Source organism: Hemiscyllium ocellatum, chromosome 3 (assembly GCF_020745735.1).
Source record: "Hemiscyllium ocellatum isolate sHemOce1 chromosome 3, sHemOce1.pat.X.cur, whole genome shotgun sequence".
Classification (NCBI taxonomy): Eukaryota; Metazoa; Chordata; class Chondrichthyes; order Orectolobiformes; family Hemiscylliidae; genus Hemiscyllium; species Hemiscyllium ocellatum.
In genome coordinates, this window is record NC_083403.1 from 89,500,606 (window position 1) to 89,514,978 (window position 14,373).

The window sequence follows — 14,373 nt, forward strand, 5'->3', positions numbered from 1 at the left end:
AACACATTTAAAAATAAAAACTGAAAGAACAGTGGATGTTGGAAATCAGAAACAGAACAAAAATTGCTATTCAAGCCTCTGTTCCAGCGATCCTTTCACTGACCTAGTTCTGATGGATCACCCAAAACATGAACTTTGATTTCTCTCCACAGATTCTGCCAGACTTGCTGTCAGCAATTTCTGTTTTTGATACACATTTAAAAATGGTTGCATAAAACAGAACAAGCTGCATTGAAGAGCCAGTTTGAGGAAAGACGTTCAGTTATCAATATAACACAATACTTTCTCAAACATCTATTGCTTTCCATCAATAATGAAATAATTTTTGTAATATATTCAATGTCAGAATCAGTTGGCTTGCGTACATTCAGTTCTCTCATTGTTTACCAGCATCTAAAATTGTCTTATTACAAAGCCTCATGGTGCTCAACTCAAATTACAAAGTCTTCCAAAATGTATCCATCCATCTATTTAAAGCATTTTTTTTCTAAATGTACCTCAGGTCTGTCTATTGTACTCAGATCTATGAAGATGTTAAATATCACACCATCCTCTAATTTCAAATATAGAACCATTTAGTTTTCACTAAAAAATGCCAACTTACAATAGTATCGATACTCAGAAGAGATACTTAAACTTAATATTGACCAGGGATTCAACCTCCCATTCTGTATGGTTCTGCATCACCCAGGTAAATTTGGAGCACCATCTTGTATTGAAAAGGTACTAGTAGATATTCTTATCTTGAATTGTTTTAGTTTGGACTTCAGAAGTGTAGATGTATGAAGTTAAAACTGACATGTAAAATGATTTATCTGCAGCCTTATTATCATTGTAAATTAAATTATGTACCAACTTTACTGAAGTGGAATAATTGTGAGATTTTCAACATATGAAATGAATGGAATGCTCTTGTACAGATGCACACATCTCTATCTAAATATAATTCATTATCCCAGGCTTCAACTGTCTGTGATTTAAAATAAAACATAAAGTTAGTTATGCAGATAGATTAAAGACTGTGGAGTTATTCTCCTTAGAGAAGAGAATGTTTAGATAATACTTGATAATAGTGTCCTGAGAGATCTATACAGAGAAAATAGGAAGGAACTGTTTCTACTGATGGATTTGTTAAGAAGCAATTAAAAACGAATTAAAGAAAAGAACTAAATCTGATGTAAGGTAAACCTTTGTTATTCAGTGAGTAGCTATGATAGAACATGAGTATGGAAAGGGAAAGGAATCTAACTTCAGGCAGAGCAAATACAGAACAATTATGAGAATCAAAGACAAGGTGCGCGCAGCACACAAATCAAAGTAATGAGCTTGTACCACAAATCAAAATTGGTGGATCTAGCCTGTTGTGGGCATCACAGAGACATGGCTACAAGGTGATCAGGATTGAGAACTAAACAACCAAGGATATATACCTTATAGAAAGGACAAGCAGTTGGGCAGAGGAGGCAGGGTTGCCCAGTTAGTAAGAATTGAAATTAAATTGATACCAACCAGCTACACAGGATCAGAAGGTATAGAATCAGTGTAGGTAGAGTTGAGGAACCCTAAAGTGAAAAAGACCCTGATGGGAGTTATGTACAAGTTTCCTTGCAGTAGTCAGGATGTGGGGCAGAAAATAAGTCATGAGATAGAAAAGTCATGTTCAAGAACCATTTATTTGACACATGAATAGGCAGGGAATAGTGGAATAGGAATCATGTGCAGGCAGATGGGATTAGTTTAGAACAGCATCATGATTGACACAGTGACAGTGGCCTGAAGCATCCATTCCTGTTCTGCACTGTTTCTATGTTCTATGCAAGAAAAACACTATTATAATAATTATGAGGAACTTCCGAGGTGAACTGGAAAAATCAGGTTGGTACTGGGTCTCCAAGAAAGGAGCTCGTGGAATGTCCGAGAGATTTTTTTTTTGGAGTGGCTTGCAGTAGAGTCCACTAGGAAACAGGCAATTCTGGATTTGGTGGTGTGTAACGAGACAGACTTGATTAGGGAGTTTAAGGTGAAGGAACCCCAAGGTGTCAGGGACCATAACGTGATAGAATTCACTCTGCAGTTTGACAGGGAGAGCCTGTGTGATGTAATGGCATTACAATTGAGTAAAGGTAGCTACAAAGGCACGAGGGCCGAGTTGGCCAGAGTTGATTGGAATGGGGGCCTGATAGAAAAGATGGTGAAGGAGATTGGAAGGAGGTTCTGGGGTAATTTGAGGACATACAGCAGAAATTCATACCAAGGAAAAAAGAAACATGCTAACTGGAGGACATGGCAACCATGATTGACAAGGGAAGTCAGGAAAAGCATAAAAGCAAAAAAAAACATACAAAGTGATTAAGATTAGTGGGAAGTCAAAGGATTTGGAAGTCTTTAAAAATCAGCAGGGGGAAAAAAGAAAATCAATAAATGAACCTAATATATGAGTATCATCTAGTTAGTAATATAAAAAATGTAAATTTTATTTTAGATAAATTATAGTCAACATGGTTTGTGAAGGTTAGGTCATGCCTTACAAACCTTGTTGAGTTTTTTGACAAGGTGACTAAACAGGTGGATGAGGGTGAAGTGGTTGATGTGGCATATAGGGATTTCAGTAAGGCATTTGATAAGGATCCCCACAGAAGGCTATTGCACAAAATAGGGAAGCATGGGATTGAGGGAGATTTAGTGGTTTGGATCAGACATTGGATAGCTGAAAGAAGACAGTGTGTGTTGGTTGACGGGAAATATTCATCCTGGAATTCTGTTACTTGTGGGGTACTGTCAGGATCTGTTTTGGGTCCACTGTTGTTTGCCATTTTTTAAACGACCTGGATGAGGGCGTAGAAGAATGAGTTATTAAATTTGTGGATGACACTAAGGTCGGTAGAGTTATGGATAGTACAGAAGGATGTTGTAAATCACAGAAGGATAGAGAAAAGCTGCAGAGCTGGGCTGAGAGGTGGCACATGGAATTTAATGCAGCAAAGTGTGGGGTGATTTACTTTGGAGGAAGCAACAGCAATGCAGAGTACTGGCTCATGGTAAGATTCTTGGTAGTGTAGATGAACAGAGAGATTTTGATGTTCATGTGCATAGATCCCTGAAAGTTGCCACCCAAGGGTTGCTAAAAAGGCATACGGTGTGTTAGCTTTTATTAGTAGAGGAATTGTGTTTTGGAATCATGAGGTCATGCTGCAGCTGTACAAAACTCTGCTGCGGCTACACTTGTCGTATTGCGTACAGTTCATTATAGGAAGGATGTGGAAACTTTGGAGGGGGTTCAGAAGAGATTTACTAGGATGTTGCCTGATATGGTGGGAAGGTTGTATGAGGAAAGGCTGAGGGAACTGAGGCTGTTTTCGTTGGAGAGAAGAAGGTTGAGAGGTGACTTAATTGAGATATACAAGATAATCAGAGGGTCAGATAGCGTGAACAGTGAAATCCTTTTTCCTTGAATGGTGATGGCTAACATGAGGGGGCATAGCTTTAAATTGAGGGGTGATAGATATAGGACAGATGTCAGAGGTAGTTTCTTTACTCAGAGGAGCAGTTGGGGCATGGAACGCACTGCCTGCAACAGTAGTAGACTTGCCAACTTTAAGGGCTTTTAAATGGTAATTGGATAGTCATATTGATGAAAATGGAATAGTGTAGGGTAGATGAACTTCAGATTGATTTCACAGGTCAGTGCAATATCAATGGCAGAAGGGCCTGTACTGCACTGTAATGTTCTATTTTCTATAACTAAAAGATAAGGGAGAAGCAAGAGTGAACATAGGACTACTGGAAAATGAGGTTGGATCTATCGTAATTGGGAATGAAAAATCGATGGAGGAACTGAATAAGTACTTTGATTCAATCTTCATGGTGGAGGTCACCAGTTGCATACCAGAATTTCAAGAGAGTTAGAGGCAGAAGTGAGTGCAGTGGCCATCACTGATGAGAAGGTACTGGAGAAATTGAAAGATCTGAAGGTGGATAAATCATGCAGACCAGACAGCATATACCCTAGAGTTCTGAAGGAGATAGTTGCTGAAATTTTACAGTCATTGGCATATATTCTAGGTATCACTGAAGTCAGGGAGAGTTCTGGAGATTTGAAAAGTGGCTAATGTAATATCTCTGTTTAAGAAGTTGGGAGACAGAAATGGGAAATTATAGGCTGGTTTGCCTGATTGTGACCTTTGGTATGATTTTAGAATCTATTATTAATGATGAGATTGCGGTGTACTTGGATGTGCATGGTAAAATAGGTCTGAGTCAGCATGGCTTCAGAGATAATGCCAGACAAGTCTATCAGAATTCTTTGAGGAGGTAACGAGCAAGTTAGATAAAGGCGAGTCATTGGACATGACCTAGTTGGATTTCCAAATTTAACATGAATGTTCAATTAGGAACACAAATGTAATGTTAGCATTCATTTTGAGAGGGTTAGAATACAAGAGCAGAGATGTACTGCAGAGCCAAATAAGCCTTTGATCAGGCTGCAATTGTGAGCAATGTTGAGTTCTCTATCTAAGGAAGGGATTGTTGGCATTAGAAACGAGCCAGAGAAGGTTTACAAGAATGATCTTGAGGATGAAGGGCTTGAATAAGAACTGGTTTGATGGCTCTATCTCTGTGCTTGATGGAGTTTGGAAAGGTGATTGGGCATCTCATTAAAACCTAAAGTACTGAGAGGCCTGGATACAATGAATGTGGAGATGTTTCCATTTGTAGGATAGAGTAGGGCCTGGGTGCACAGCTTCAGAGTGAAGGTATGACTCTTTAGAACTGAGTTGAGGAGGAATTTCTTCAGCCAGAGGGTAGTTAATCTGCGGAACTCATTGCATCAAAGGCTTTGGAGGCCAATCCATTGAGTGTATTTAAAACAGAGCTAGGCAGGTTCTTGGTTAGAAAGGTTATGGGGAGAAGGCAGGAGAATGGAGTTGAGTAGAGTGGGCCAAAACGGTGGAGACTGAGTCCTTTTAGGGAGTGCATTTAAGAAAGACTGTTGAAGTTTTACCTTTATTTCTTTATTTTTCTACTTAATAATAGGAAGGACTGTCATGTTTCACTGTTAACTTTGTTGCTCTATGTTACTACTTTGTACCTAAGTACCTTTGTACCTAAGATGGCGCTGTGTGGTGATATTGTACAATTTTCACTGTACTCCTGTCCTTCTGTACATGACAAAAAGCTTAAATCAAATCAAAATCAAATCTGAAACATTATAGCAGATAGGAGAGTTGAATTAATGGGCTGAAAGGGCTAAGTTTGCTCCTATATCTTATGACCTTGTGGTCTTAATCCAGATTGCATAAACACTGCAGAGAAAAGAAATTGCATAGCTACAATGAGAGGATGGGGAGTGGGACTATGTTCCTGAGATGCTAGATGCACACAATGGGCTGAATGACCTTCTGTGCTGTAAACATTCTGTGATTCTATGAATTGACATTTCAATTCTTGTTCATTATTAAATTTGTGAAGGTTATTCAGCTGTTGTCAAAAAAACATGTTTAGATTTTAGTATTAAATTTTTTTTAGATTAGACTAGATTCCCTACAATGTGAAAACAGGTCATTCAGTCCAACAATCCACAGTGACCCTCCGAAGAGTAACCCACCCAGACCCATTCCCCATATTTACCCCTAATTAATACACCTAACACTATGGACAATTTAGAATGGCCAACTCACCTGACCTGACAATGGGATGAAACCGGAGCACCCGAAGGAAACCCATGCAGACACGGGGAGAATGTGCAAACTCCACATAGACAGTCGTCCAAGGCTGGAATCAAACCTGGGTCCCTGGCATTGTGAGGCAACAGTGCTAACCACTGAGCCACCGTGCCAAGAAGTAAAAAAAAGATTAGAAAGACAATAGATGATGGTAGTTGATTGATTAATTGATGTACAGATAGATAAAAGGTGAACAGTTGGGACTGGGAAAAAGAATATTTGGACATCTATCACCATAAGAACAAAGAACAATACAGGACGGGAGCAGGCCTTTTGGTCCTCCAAGCCTGCGCCGAAACATTTTGCCCTTCCATATTAGAACTGTCCTCACTTATAGATTCATATACCTCTATTCCTTCCTATTCATGTATTTGTCCAGGCATTTCTTGAATGCTGCTATTGTGTCTGCTTTTGCTACCTTCTCTGACAGCTCACTTCAGGCACTTACCACCACCTGTTGTGTGAAAACCTTGCCACTCATAACTCTTTTAAACTTCACTCCCTTACAGTCTGAACCCATGTCCCCTAGTAACTGACCCCTCCACCCTGGGAAAAAGCCTCCTATTTTCTACTCTACCCATGGCATTCACAAACTTCTATCAGGTCGTCCCTCAACCTCCTGTGTTCCAGTGAAAATAAACCCAGTCTATCTAATTTTTCTTCGTAGCTAAAATCACCCATACCAGGCAACACCTTGGTAAACCTTTTCTGTACTAACCCAAACCATCCACATCCTTCTGGTTGTGTGGTGACCAGAACTGTGTACAATATTCCAAGTGGTCTAACCAAAATTCTATAAAGCTGCAGCATAACTTATGTATCCTTATAGTCAATGCCATTTTAATGAAGGCAAGCACTACCTTGTCTATCTGCGCTGCTGCCTTCAGTGACCTGTGGACCTGCATTTCTCTGCAAATGAATACTAAGAGTTCTGCCATTCACTGTATAATTTCTACTGTATTTGACCTTCCAAAATGCATTACCTCACACTTGTCTGGATTAAGCTCCAACTGCCATTTTTCTTCCTATGCCTCCAACTGATCTATATCCTCTGACAATCCTTCTCACTATGCACAACTCCACCAATCTTTGTATTGTCTGCAAACTTACTAATTAGACCAACTACCAATCATTTATGTAGACCACGAACAGCAAAGGTTCCAGTCCCATTACTCTCAATTGTTCATTCCAAAAAGCATCCTACCTCGTCTCCTATGACTATGCCACTTCTGTATCCATTTTGCCAGCTCACTTCTGATACCATGCTACTTCACCTTTTGTACCAGTTTGCAATGAGGGATCTTGTCAAATAAACTGCTTTTTCCTCAATCATCTTCATCACCTCCTGAAAACATGATCAAGTTAGTGACACACAAAACCATACTGTTGATTGCTAATAAGTCCATTTATTTGTATATATCTTGTCCCTGAGAATTTTTTCCAATACTTTCCCAACCACTGATGCCAGGGTCATAGACCTGTAATTTCCTGGATTATCCCTGCTACCCTTCTTAAACAATGGGACAACATTGGATATTCTCCAGTCCTCTGAGACCTCACCTGTAGCCAAATAGGATACAAAGATGTCTCTCAATGCTCCAGCAATTTGTTCTCTTGCCTCCCTCAATATTCTGGGAAAGACCTCATCAGGACCTGAAGACTTAGCTATCTTAATATTTCTTAAAATGCATAAGACTTCTTCCTTTTCAATAGAAACTTGGCTTAGAAATTCAACACTCCCTTCCCTGGGATCATTCTCCTATGTTTTCTTTTCCTTTTTGACTAAGGTGATCATCCAAGATCATCCAAGGTTCAAGAAACTTGCCATATTTATCCTTCATTCTTGCAGGAACATGCCGCTCCTGAACAAGTATCAATTGCCATTTGAAATACACCGTGTCCAATGTGGATTTACTCTCAAACAACCACCTCCAATCAAAAGTCTCCAGTTCCTGCCTAATATTGTTGTAGTTTGTCTTCCCCAGTTTAATACCTTCGTCCGAGGACTGCAGTTATCCCTATCCATGAGTATCTTAAATCTCACATTATTATGGTCACTACTCCTGAAATGCTCTCCCACTGAAACTTCACTCACCTGGCCAGGCTCATTTCCCAAAACCAGGTCCAGTATAACCACTTCGCTGGTTGGACTGTTTACATATTGTGTCAAGAAATCCTCCTGAATGGTCCTTACAAATTCTGCCCCATTCAAGCCGTAGACTGAAGTGAATCCCAGTCAACATAGGGGATGTTAAAATCACCCACAACAACAACCCTGCTGTTTTTACATCTTTCCAAAATCTATTTACACATTCTCTCCACTATCTTCCATTGGCTGTTGAGGCTCCTGTGGTGTACTGCCAGCATTGTAATTTCACCTTTCCTATTCCTAGGTTCTACCAATATTGCCTCCCTGCACGAGTCATCTGATTATTCCTTCCTCAGTATAGCTGAGAGATACTCCTTTATTAGTAATGCAACACTCTTTTTACATCACTTAGAACAGAGTTGAGGAGAAACCTCTTCACCCAGAGTGTGGTGGAGGTATGGCATGCTCTTCCTCAAGAAGGCAGTGGAGGCCAAGTCTCTGGATACTTTCAAGAAAGAAATGGATAGATCTCTTCGAGATAGTGGAATCAAGGGGTATGGGGATAATCCTGAAGAAGGGCTTATGCCCAAAACGTCGATTCTCCTGCTCCTCAGATGCTGCCTGGCCTGCTGTGTTTTTCCAGCATCACATTTTTCAACTCTGGTCTCCAGCATCTGCAGTCCTCACTTTCTCCTTATGGGGATAAGGCAGGAACAAGATACTGATTGTGGATGATCATCCACGATCATAATGAATGGTGATACTGGCTCATAGGGTCGAATGGCCTACTCCTGCACCTATTGTCTATTGTCTAAATCCTGGGACATTTAGCTGCCAGTCCTGTCCCTCTTTCAGCCAAGTCTCCGTACCAAAGCTCTAAGTTCATCCACCTTGCCTATTACACAACTTGGATTTCAGACCACCTCTCCCGCTGTTTTCAGCAGTGTTTCCCTGCCTGAGTTCCCTTGTTCTTAGTCATGTTTGCCTTGTTTTCTACCTATCCCGCAATTTCTGCATCCACTGGCCTACTCTTCTGGTCTCCATCCTCCTGCCATACTAGTTTAGACCCTCCCCAACCACTGTACCAAGTAGCCCCCTGAAGGACATCATTCCTTCCCAGGTGTAACCCATCCAGTTTGTACAGCTCCTACCTCTCCCAGAACAAGTCCCAGTACCCCACAAATCTGAAACCCTCCTCCTCACACCATCTTTTCAGCCATATGTTCATTCAATATATCCTGCTGTCCCTATTTTGACTAGCTCACAGCACTGGTAATAATCCTGAGATAACTACTTTTGAGGTCCTCTTTCCACTTTCTTCCTGGTTCTTTATATTCTGCTTTTAGGCACTCAACTTTTTTTTTCCCCTATGTTGTTAGTACCAACGTGTACCACGACCACAGATTGTTCGCCCTCACCCACCAGAATGCCCTGAAATTGCATGCAGGATCGTAGTACCAGGGAGGCAACACGTTATCCTGGATTCTCATTTGTGGTCACAGAAATGCCTATCTATTCCCTTTACAATTGAATCCTCTATAACTATGGCTATTTCTATGCCTATTTCTCCCTCCCTCTGCAGCAGAGCCAATCATGGTGCCATGAGAGGTAAATCCCCTCAACAGAATCCAAAACAGTATATCTGTTTTGCAAGGGAATAGTCACAGGAGATTCCTGCACTGCCTACTTAGCCTTCGTGCTCTGCCTGGTGGTCACCTATTCCCTTCCTGCCTGCAGAGTTTAAGTCTGCAGTATGACCACCTCTCTATACACATTACTATTTTGATGTCTTGCTGATTGTAGAAATTGATGGAGGTTTATGACAGCTCAGCTGTCCATCTTAATCGAATTTAACATGAAAAGCACATTGCAGCAATGTAAATGGATAGTCTAGCTTTAATATTGCAATATATCACTATGATTAATGTGAATTAGTGTCCAGTCACTTACCATTTGCTAACAACATGTGTTTGTAATAAAATAGAGTTATTTATATGAACCTTTAGCAAACTGTCTCATTTCCTAAGACATCAGTTTTGTTATCATAATAAAAGTATTCTGATCTCTTTCGTTTCTGTTCTCAGATACCAGAGGCTCAAAAAAAGAGAGTGAATTGCTGAGTATGTGCATACTGCTACTTATTTAGTCAATACCAAAAAGGATAAATAGTACATGGTGTAAAATATATTCTACCAATTGGTATTTTCATTTTCTTTAAAATGGGGGAACAGGGTACTATAATGAGTTAGTGACTTTAAACCAGACAATTGTAACCCTTTCATTTTTGATAGTGAGTGATAAAGAAATACAAGCTGAAAATATATTCGGATATTTACAACCTTCGATCCAAACACTAACTTCTCTGGATGTAAGTTTGTTCACTGAGCTGGAAAGTCCGTTTTCAGATGTTTCATCACCAGTGAGCGTCTGGTGAAGCACTGGCGTTAATGACCCACTTTCTATTTCTATAACAAAGAGATTTAGTCAGTCCAGAAACTAAATTCAATCTTTTAGAAATGTACTACTCACATAATTATATATCATGCTCTTTGCAGTTTTGCTTCATCATTGTAAAATATGCCCTTAAAGCTACTTGATTAGAAAATACAAGTTTACTTTAAATTTGGGACAATGAGAGAAAAAAAGAAACCATCTTCAAAGTAAGTTGAGTTGCTGCTATTAACCAATTATCTGGATCCATGATGAAGGGTTCAGGTAACTGGGGCATGGTGGCACAGTGGTTAGCACTGCTGCCTCAACCAGCGCCAGAAACCCAGGTTCAATTCCCGCCTCAGGCGACTGACTGTGTGGAGTTTGCACATTCTCCCAGTGTCTGGGTGGGTTGCGCTTCGGTGAGTTGGTGTGGACTTGTTGGGCCGAAGGGCCTGTTTCCACACTGTAAGTAATCTAATCTAAATTGAGGAGAAACTACATCTTTAAGTGTTGAAATCCAGCAGGCACAGATTGAAGTTGATCAGGAAAAGAACCAGAAGCATCATGAGGAAACACACTCCAAGAACCAGTGGATAGGATTTGGAACGCAGTGCACTGCCAGACAACGTGAATAGATAGATTCAATAATAGCCATCAAAGAGGAATTAGGAGGAGAAAAGAATGCAGCAATGTGGAGAGAGTAAGAGTGGAATTAACTGGCTTCATCTTTGAAAGAGCTGGTACAGATTTAATGGACACATTTGGGAGCATAATTTTCTACAAATCTGTGGGAACTCACCAATTCATAGAAAATTACAAACAATATCCAACCCAGTCATAGAGTCATACAGCATGAAAGCAGACCGTTCAGTTCAACCAGTCCATGCCGACCATGTTCCCAAACTAAATTAGTTCCACCTGTCTGTGTTTGGTCCACATCCATCTAAACTTTTTCTATTCAAATGTCTTTTAAATATTCTAACGGTACCTGCATCCACCACTTTCTCTCTCTGGAATAGGCAACACACTCAGATACTTCATCATTGCCATACAATATGGTTACAAAGTTTACTGCCCATTTAGATGAAAATATTTTACAAAAAAGCTCCATTGTCATACAGTATTGTGGAATGAGATCGCCAGGAGAACTGAAGTTCTCTCTCACAGCAGTCTGGATTTAATTTGGCTTCCTTTGTCCCCAACTTGTGGAATAACTACTAATGCATATCACTTTGAACAATGATGTACTGGACTAGCAAACCTTTGCTGATCTATCAATAAAGTCCATTAAAATCAGATTTGAAACCAAGGTGTCTACTGGGTCAGTCTGGACGAACCTTCAAATGTGAAGTGATGCACGTTTGCTGTGCCCAATGAGTTGGTATCTGTCATTGAGAACAGGAATCTGAAAATGAGGTTGGCAATTTTGCCTTATTTCTGTTAATATTTCAAATTTATTCGGGATTGCTGCCCCTCAATGAAGAAACTGGACAAGTTGTCAAAATCAAGAAACATCTTGTGAGTTTACCCTAAAAGGCAAAATGTTTGGGTTGCTGAAGATCAGAAATTGCTTTGGACTTTTCATGAAAAGAATGTTACAGGGTGTTAGGTTGATATTCAGTTAATGGAATAAGAAGTACTAATGGCAGGATTGTGTAACATGCCCAGGGAGTTGTTCAGACACCTGTTGCTGGTTGCTGACTAATTTCAGCATAGCCATCATTAAATTAAACTCTGGTTTGATAAGAGTAAATGCACTTTTAAATGTAAAATAACAGAAATTCAAAGCGATTATCAGCTAAGTTTAAAATACCATTTTTTAGATTTGATTAGGTTCCTAGAGTGTGGAAACAGGCCCTTCGGCCCAACCAATCCACACCGATCCTCCGAAGAGCAACCCACCCAGACCCATTTTCCTCCGATTAATGCGCCTAACACTATGGGGTAATTTAGCATGGCCAATTCACCTAACCTGCACATCACTGGACTGTGGGAAGAAACCCACGTAGACATGGGGAGAATGTGCAAATTCCATATAGACAGTCGTCTGAGATTGGAATCGAACCTGGGACCCTGGTGCTGTGAGGCAGCTGTGCTAACCATTGAGCCACCATATTGCCCCTCCTTCTTAAAAGACATGTTGAATAATAATCTCAAAACTTGTGAAACTCTGATACAAGTTTGCTTGCAGTTGTTGAGACATAAAGAACACAAGAAGAGTAGATGCTTTCTCACTTACCTGAAGATAGGGAAGAGTAAAGGCTTCTTTAGTTGGAGAGAATGGATCATTGGCAGCAGCTGATTGCTGGTACTTTAACTCCAGAGAATCCCAAAGGGTTTATATAACATCCAGTAGAATGGGCTGACGTCAGTAGCTGTGCTTGTAAATTGGTTGAGACGTTACATAGAACAGTGATAGTCTGTCAGCTCCAACTGAAACAGGATATTAAACTATATAATGCAAGCAGAGATGACACATTTGTCCTCTGAAGAACATCTATGAAAAATTAACAAGCCAGAAACTTGATTGCACTGATTTAAAGAGCGTTATTTATAAATAACTCACCTTTTTATAATGTATAATATTATGATCAACAATTCATACTGAATGCACAAATGTGAATTAGAGTTACACTTCTTGGTGTTTCAATGCAACATCGTTTTTTTTCTCTGAAGCAGACTCTAGTTGAACTCTGGTTGGGAAAGCTTGACAAGTAGCCAAATGATGCAAACAAAGTTGTCCTCAGTTCTCTTTGTGGTTTCCAGCCCAATCAGCTGAACCTCTCCATGGTTGTAGCAAGAGATGTGGTATCTTTAGCTATTCATTTTCAGTGATTCCCTCAGATTATTTGGTCAGACGGTTAATGCATAACGTGAATAGTTATAGTCCCAACACTGACACTTGCAGAACTCCACTAGTCAATGGTTGCCATTCCCGAGAAAGACCACATTATCCCTATAGGTCGGGTACATTTTGGCACTGCCCTTTTTCCGCCAATCATTTGGCCCTGCCATTTTCGCTCTAAACTGTTTTGACGCTCATTACTTTGGCGCTGAGCTGTTTTAGCGCCAATTCAAAATTTTAAAAAAGTCTTGTTTGGTTAAAGAACAGAGGATGACTAATGACCCGATGCAATTTTCTCAACTAGCAAGAGTTGACAGTCAAAGCTGTAATGACCCACCATAGATTCAAATCTTGTTTTGTAATCATCTTCTCATTTAACAATTGTTAATAGTCATCTACTATCTTGATGAAACTTAAGACCTTCTATCTTCACATTGGAAAGCTGTAATACAATTTTCTTTGTATTTTCTTGTAGAGCCCATACCAGAAATGGCTGAAAACATTCTAAGCAAGAGAGACAAACCAAACTTTTCACATTATGGTTATCTATAGGTGCTTGATAAATGTAGCAAAATGTAGAAATTCATTTTATAATGAATAGGTTAAAAATAATGAATAAAAATGAATTAGATTTATTTCTTACAATGCAATAAAAACAAATTTCTTACGGGGTCTAAAAGGCTTTTTTCAAATTCTGAATTGGCGCCAAAACAGCTCAGCGCCAAAGTAATGAGCGCCAAAACACTTTAGAGCCAAATCGGCGGGACCAAATGATCGGCGCCAAATAGTCCCATTCCGATCCCTCCTCTCTGCCTTCTGTCAGTCAGCCAATCCTCTATTCCATGCCAGCATCTTACCCCTAAAATCATGGACTCCTCTTATTTAGCAGCCTCCTGTGTTTCACTTTCTCAAAGGCCACATGGAAATCCAAAGAAATCATATCCATTGGCTCTCCTTTGTTTAACTTGATTGCACTGATTTATAACGCTCTAACAAACAATTCTAACAAATTTGTTAGGCAAGACCTCCCCTTAACAAAGCCATGCTGACTCAGCCCTACTTTACCATGCACATCCAAGTGCTCTGCAATCCCATCATTAGAAATGGACTCTAAAATCTTATCAATCACGGAGGTCAGGCCCAACCGACCTATCGTTTCCAGTCTTTTGCTCCCCTTCTTTTTGAACAGGGGTGCTATGTTACCTGTTTTCCAGTCATCTAGAATATTTCCTGACTCATGATTCCAGAAAGATCACCATCAATGCCTCTACAATCTCCTCAGC

The 14,373-nt window shown here is 40.0% G+C and overlaps 2 protein-coding genes across 2 annotated transcripts in view; both read right to left on the minus strand.

The window, feature by feature from the left end:
• Positions 1-10,174, minus strand: part of uts1 (urotensin 1) — a 30,502-nt gene extending 20,328 nt beyond the window's left edge. Inside the window, exon 1 of the mRNA XM_060851736.1 lies at positions 10,152-10,174. The gene's annotated coding sequence lies outside the window, so the exon portion shown is untranslated. The remainder of the gene's footprint in view (positions 1-10,151) is intronic.
• A 5-nt stretch (positions 10,175-10,179) lies between these two features.
• mpv17 (mitochondrial inner membrane protein MPV17) overlaps positions 10,180-14,373 on the minus strand; it is a 121,137-nt gene continuing 116,943 nt past the window's right edge. The window contains exons 9-10 of the transcript XR_009647080.1: positions 12,485-12,678; positions 10,180-10,277 (exon numbers count right to left, since the gene is read on the minus strand). The gene's annotated coding sequence lies outside the window, so the exon portion shown is untranslated. The remainder of the gene's footprint in view (positions 10,278-12,484; positions 12,679-14,373) is intronic.